General features: G+C 41.6%; 1 pseudogene; it reads left to right on the forward strand.

Moving 5' to 3' along the window:
- Nucleotides 1-1,435: 1,435 nt before the first annotated feature.
- On the forward strand, nt 1,436-5,867 carry LOC117706795 (small ribosomal subunit protein uS11 pseudogene; annotated as a pseudogene).
- The last annotated feature ends 1,408 nt before the right edge of the window (nt 5,868-7,275 follow it).

Consider the following 7,275-nt stretch of genomic DNA (forward strand, 5'->3'; position numbering starts at 1 on the left):
TAATATTTTTATTATGACTATATTTAACAAATTGTTGGTGGTCTTTGCTGACTATGAATTTTTGTTATTGTTACAATGCTGCTTTCAAATTTTGTTCTCACATTTCTCCTCTCTAGCACTAAACATACAAGTCCATACTGACTTTCCTATGCTTTTATATTTCTTCTTGGAAAGAGACAGACTGGGCCATCTTTCTAGTTCATGTTCCTATTTCCTATAAGTTTAAGCTAATAATTAAACTCTTTTGTGACTGTCCAATATATTTAAAAGACTCTTTTTGGTTTTGATTGTGTGGTGCTTTGAATATGCTTGACCCAGGGAATAGTACTATTAGGAGGTGTGGCTTGTTGGAGTAGGTGAGGCCTTGCCGGAGGAAATGTATCACTTTGGAAGTAGACTTTGAGACCTTCCTCCAAGCTGCCTGAGAGACAGTCCTGTCATGGCTGCAGTTGATATAAAATTCTAAGTTCCTTCTCCAGCACCATGTCTGCCTGGATGCTGCCATGCTTTCTGTGGTGATGATAATGAACTGAACCTCTGAACCTGTAAGCCAGCCCTAATTATATGTTGTCCTTTATAAGAGTTGCCTTGGTCATGGTGTCTCTTTGCAGCAATGGAAACCTTAAGTGAAACAGATTGTTTCTTACTTTGTCTTGATCTTTTTAGGTGCAATCTTAAAACAGTTACTTCATAACTGTTAAAAATCAATGCAAACTAGCCTGGGATTGTATTAGGCTTAATTGGTAGTCTTTGCCTACCATGCACAAAGTCTTGGGTTCAATCCTCAGCATAAACTACGAGTGGTAGTACACACCCATAATCCTAGTATTCAGTAGGCGGAGACAGGAAAATCAGGGGTTCAAGGCCATCTTTAGCCAAAGACATATAGCAAGTTGAAGGCCAGCTTGTACTACATGAGACCCCGGAGGAGGGGACATGTAAGCTACCTGACGTCTACTATAGGGAACAATGGTGTAGATACACAGAACCGAATTTTGAATTTTACAGATTTGGAAACTTCTTCCTGCATCCAGCTGAAATCCTGTTGTTCTAGCGTGAGTAGCAGTGACTCTGCCAGCTTCTTCCTCTGGAGTGATCTGTGGGTTATGAAGACAATAGTGATGTTACATGATAACTTTTTCATTAGTTTAGTTCAGGATTTGCTTCAAATTATCATGCCTAGTAGCCTAATGTGTTTCTCCAACTCTATGTAAGGACAGCTATGTTTCACCTTTCCAAGTAAACTGGCTGCCGTTAAAAACTTCAATGGTATGTGAGCCAGGGCTCTGCTCCGTGGATACAGCACTGAGAACACTCAGCACCTCTGCTGGTTAGCCAGAATGGACCTCACTGTTTTTAAATAAGTCCCCCCCCCCCCACAACAAAAGCTATATATTCTCTTTCCAGTAAAGGAGTTTGGAGATGACTTTCAGAAATGGCACCTTGCAAAAGGAAAGAAAAGAAAAAAGAACAAGTCATTAACCTTGAACCTCAAGTGGCTGAAGGGAAAATAGATTTGGTGTCTGCTACATCTTTGCATCCTTCAATGATACCTTTGTCCATGTTACCGTTGGTTCCAGCCTGTGCTGCTCCATGCTGCCCCACATTTGGGGGTCAAGTGCTCTGGTCCGAGGGTCAGTCAACAGGGTCTAGCAAGAGAGAGAGTGGGGATGGAGGGGCAAGAGATGCAAAGAATGGAGACAAGATAGAAAGTCTGATCAAATCCCCCTTATTAAAAAAAAATCCTGGGTATTTATAGGCACAACAGGGGAAGACAGCTACAGACACTTTACCATGTGCACCTTGCAGCTGAGGGCACTAAACAACAAAACAAGGTATGTGCGAAAAACAAGATGTTTATCAGAGTGTGCTCAGTTGTTGTAGGCTGTTGAAAAACAAGTCTCTTGTCCGGGTATATGGTCCAAGATGGCTGCAAAAATGATAGCCGCTTTCTGCTAGGACTTGGCTCCCAACAACCGTTCTTCCTGGAAAGGAAGCCTCTGTAGCAGGATAGTTATTCTGCTACATTGTATTCACAGTGGAGCTTGGTGATTAGGCAGTAGAAGAAGAGGTGGAGCTGGGAGAAGAGTGGAAGGGAAGGGGAGAAAAAGAGGAACGGGAAGGGGAAGGGAGAAAGAGAGGAAGGGGAGGAGAGGAGGGGGCTATCAACCATAGAGGAAGACGGATGGGTTGAAAGCTGTCCTGGGTAGCAACTTCTATCAAAATATTAGATATTGGGTAACAATTCTAATTGTGTGGGCATCTTGTTATTTGAGCATTTCCAAATATATAAAGCTTTCGGATAATCTTTAAGCATTAAGGAGTCTCATTTCTACCACATACTGTGAGGATGGCAGATATTGTCTGGGTTCAGCTGAGCTTTATGGATGCAGCGTGGTGGATTGGCAGAGACCCAGAGTGTCTCATGGGTGCCAGGGCCTGTGCATCTAGCTAGCCAGAGCCCTGGTCAGAGCCAAGGAGCAGTGGGAACATGGCAGCTGCCCGGGAACAAGCCAGACCAGAAGCCATTTTCTAAATATCACCCCTACAAACCACCTGCCAAGTGACTGGTGCTATGAAAGAAAAGGCTGATTTTATGCTGGGCAGTGGTGATGCACGCCTTTAATCTCAGCACTTGGGAGGCAGAGGCAGGCGGATTTCTGTGTTCAAGGCCAGCCTGGTCTACAGAGTGAGTTCCAGGACACCCAGGGCTATACAGATAAACCCTGTCTCAAAAAAACAAAAAACCAAAAAAACCAAAAACCAAAAAAACCAAACAAACAAACAAACAAACAAACAAAAAAAAAAAAAAAAAAAAAAAAAAAAAAAAAAGGAAGAAAGGAAGGAAAGGAGAAAAAGCTGAAACTGACAGAGGTAATTCCTCTCTATATGCAGCCATGTTGGCTGCCCCAGTTGCAGCCCAGAGGGACAAGGATCTGGGCATCACTGCCTTTCATATCAAACTCCATGCCAAAGGAGAAAACAGGACCAATATTTTTAGACTTGGAGCTCAGTCAGCCCTCAGAGCTCTTGATTGCTAAGAGATGAATATTGGGTGGATTGAGGATGTCACCCTGTCCCCTCTGACAGCACTTGAAGGAAGGAGGATCGTAGGGGTACTGTCTGTAAACAGGGCTTCTCAAATTATTTTCTGTTAAGAATTTTTTTTGTGTAAGCAAAAAAAAAAGATATATGTGTTTATGTGTATATGTGTTTAATTATCTAAATAGATCTTATGTGCTATAATTGTATTTATAACATAGGTAACATATTCTATTCTGCATATGTTTAAAGCAAATATAGATTAGCTTAGATTAATAGACTCTGCTATATCAAAATTAGTCTTTCTAATGTAGCCATATGCTTGTTACCTCAAAGAATATTACTCATCCTGATGTTCTAAGCTGTTAATGAGACTCAGAAGTGGAAACACAGTATCTCATTATAACATTTTTGTAAACAGTGATTTATTGACATACAGGTGAGTTGAAGTTATGTTAAATAAAATATTACCAGGAAAAATATGTATGTTGAGAAATTCATAATTTGGCATCTATTAAAAGTGATGTCAACTCACCTGTATAAATATAGTTATTCTGTGATAGAGAGATATAGCTGTGTGTGTACAAATACCTGTGTTCTAGGCTATAAATGTAAGTATTTGTTGTATACTACAAGAAGAATCAAACTCAAGTCTCTCTTGTCATTCTAATGCCTATGTTCAAGCAATATTACTTTCATCAGGTACTTTGCTTAGCTGAGAAGCAATAAGCAAAAAAAAAAAAAAAAAAAACAAAAAAAAAAAAAAAAAAAAAAAAAAAAAAAAAAAACACCACGTGATCTTGGGGTGCAGACATGACCCCTAGAACTCTCAGAAAAAAGTAAAATAATGAGATTATAATACCAGGAAATACAGCCAACAAATGGTGCCAAGTGCCATGAAGAAAGTGTTCTGGCCAGGCAGTGGTGGCGCATGCCTTTAATCCCAGCACTTGGGAGGCAGAAGCAAGTGGATTTCGGAGTTCGAGCCAGCCTGGTCTACAGAGTGAGTTCCAGGACAGCCAGGGCTACACAGAGAAACCCTGTCTTAGGAAAAAAAGAAAAAAAGAAAAAAAGCATTTTGTGCTATGGGTCCTCAACAGTCGGGGAAATGGATCTGACAAGGTGATACTGGAACTGAAACCTGAACATGATGTCAGAGTAGCCAGTGTGCAGTGTCTGCTCTCGGGGTAGATGAGCGTGCAAAACAGCAGAAAGTAGCACTGACTCTGAACTTAGCTCACCACCATGAAGAAGACTGTGCCACCAGAACGGCTACCCAGGAGCCCTTGCCCCTCTTACTGGAGTGCTGCATTCCAGATATAGGACAACACAGCCAGCGTTTACTTTTTATTATTTAACCTGGGCTCTGAGACTTGAACTCCACTGTGAGACTCACACATCTCATGCTTTTGTTTGCTGAGCCATGTTCCTTACATTTAAAAGGAAATTATAATTATATGTGTGTGTGTGTGTGTGTGTGTGTGTGAATTTTTATATATTAAAAATAAAAAATTTTCATATTATCACCTGACTATAAATTTAAGAAACAGATTGAGAGAACTTAAGGGAAATAGCCAACACACAAAAACAAAACCCACTTAGCCTAAAGCACAGATAAACATTTTAGTGTGGATGTATTATATAAGCAGACTCAGTTTAAAATTCAAACTGCTCACTGAAGAGGAATTCATTGTCACTCCATGCCTTTTATGTCTAAAGTCCAGTGCACTGCACACTAGTGCTCTGGCATGAGCTCCAGGAAGCCCAGGGCCAGTAGAGGGCCAGCTCACCTGGATAAACAGCCCTGGGCCATTGCTTTCCCACTCACCTCTTGAACAGTAAGCCTTCTGGAATGTAAGCATTCAGGAATGCTCTGGGGGAGGAAAAGGGTCATGAGCAAGGACACATCTGGTAAAAATTAGAAATATCAAAGTCTCCAGAACCGTTGGAGTGATAAGGAGTCTGAGGGTGCCCCAGCTCTTGAACGGCACTCAGCAGAAGACACCTCTATGTGTTTGCAGGCTGCCAAGGTTCTGTTAATCACATCAGTGCCTGTGTGCAGCACCTACCCTACCTTTCAAGGTGTGTTTGATCTGTCTCCCATCCAATACAGCCATCTTTCTGAAGCCTCAAACCACCTGTTTAAAATAATAACAGTAAAGGAAAAGATAAGAACTATTCTTGAAGAGTTGTTGGGGAAAGAGCACACTGCACTTGACGAGAATGTCTTTTTAGGATTCACTACAGTTGATTTTCCTCAGTGTTGGAACTGAATGATGTCTGTTGGTTAAACACCTGCTGCACTGCTTGCCTTGCATTTGGAAGCCAAGGGATCGGGATGAATCTGTCTTCCTTTGTCACAGATGTATTCAGTGTGACAAGTGCTTTTACTAGCAGAGGCACCTGGGAACCAAATGGGAAAAGGACAGCTTTCTCTTCTATTCATGGGGGAAATTCAACACACACACACAAAAAAAACCCAAAAAACAAAAAAAACAAAAACCCCAAAAAACAAACAAACAAACAAACAAAAAGAAACAAACAAACAAACAAAAAAACCACCCAACCAGATAAGGGTAAAGATAATGAATGTCTTGCTTCTTTCAGGGACAATTGCAATTTCCCAGAAAAGAGAAGGAAAGAGGCGTCTCCCAAGTCACTTGGCCTTCTGCCTGCAGGAACTTTGTAGATTTTGGTCTGGAAATGCAGACCTCAGCAGAGCGCTGTCAGTGCCAGTGAACTATAGGAAGGCCTCAATGACTGAAAGAAAGAAAGCAAACACCACAGAGAAAGGGTCTCAGAAACCTGCCTTAGCTCTCTCCTGAGGGACTTTGAATAGCTGGAGTGTCCTCACACTCCCTACCTACCACTCTAACTGTTCTGGAGACACTGGTGTAGCAGCTGGGAATAACAACTTACTGGAAAGTACTATACAGTGTAGGAGCGTGGCATCTGGAGCAAATGGAGATTACAGGACCTCAGGGACCAGAAGGCAAACGAGGAACAACCGGAGCAAGAACAGAGCAGAAAGGAAGCTGACTGCTGACTGCCAGGGAACACTGGGGCTTCAGAACGACATTTATTGTCACAAGTAGTTGGAAGTTGGGGGGGGGGGGGGGGAGGGCGCAGGGGCGGAACTGCATTCAGTGAATAGAGATCAGCTGTGCTGAAAGCCTCAGAGTAGAGCCTGGTGAGTTCAAATCACCAGAACCCGTGTAAAAGTCTTCACCTGCTTGTAATCCTGGCATTTGGGAGTACAGGCAGGAAATCGGCAGACGAGTTGGCTAGAAAGACTGGCTGAGTGGGTGAGCACTGCGTCCAACAGGAGATCCTGCCTTAATAAGGGAAGTGGCAAGCCATCAAGGAAGATAGCCAATGGTAGCCTCTGATCTCTTCAAACCCCTGAACATGAACACACAAGCACGCACATGTAAGTGCACACACATACACCACCTTAAAAAAAAAATCATGATGCTGTTAACAAGTGCTTACTGCCCTTTGCCGGGGACCTATGGTCAGTTTGTCGTATCCACATCAATTGTCTCCTACCATCCATAACTCCAGCTCTAAGGAATCCAATTCCTCTGGTCTACAGGGGCACTTGCACTCACATGTATACACATATATATTGCAATTAAATATAAAATTTAAAACATTAGATTCCAAATGCTAGTAGTCCTGAAGATATGAAAACTGATAAAAGTTAAAATAACAAACAAAAATACATCTGATTAAAATAAGTCTATTTTGCTTTAAATGTACTAATATTATTTTATTTTGTTTGACAGTCTTACTTTATAGCCCATCCCATCCTGGAATTCAACTTGTTACACAGCCTTTTACTGGAGGCAATCCTCCAGTAACTTAAGGCTACTTTAGAGATGACATAACAAAATATAAAAGCAAAGAGGCCTGGCATGGGGCCCGTGACCACAGTCTCAGCATGTGGGAAGTATACCAGGGAGGATCAGGAGTAAAGGTCATCCTTGGCTACAAAGAAAATTTAAGGTCAGCCTGATTTAAGGTCAGCCTGGGATACATGAGACTCTGTCAAAAAAAAAAAAAAAAAAAAAAAAAAAGGAGAAAAACTAAAATAGAGCACACACTAATATTCATTTAAGTAGATAGCAACTCACAAAAAGAACTGTTGAGGTTTTATCTGTTGCTATGTCTTGGTTTTTTGTTTGTTTGTTTGTTTGTTTTTCGAGACAGGGTTTCTCTGTGTAGCCCTGG

This window comes from Arvicanthis niloticus, chromosome 4 (assembly GCF_011762505.2).
Source record: "Arvicanthis niloticus isolate mArvNil1 chromosome 4, mArvNil1.pat.X, whole genome shotgun sequence".
Taxonomy (NCBI): domain Eukaryota; kingdom Metazoa; phylum Chordata; class Mammalia; order Rodentia; family Muridae; genus Arvicanthis; species Arvicanthis niloticus.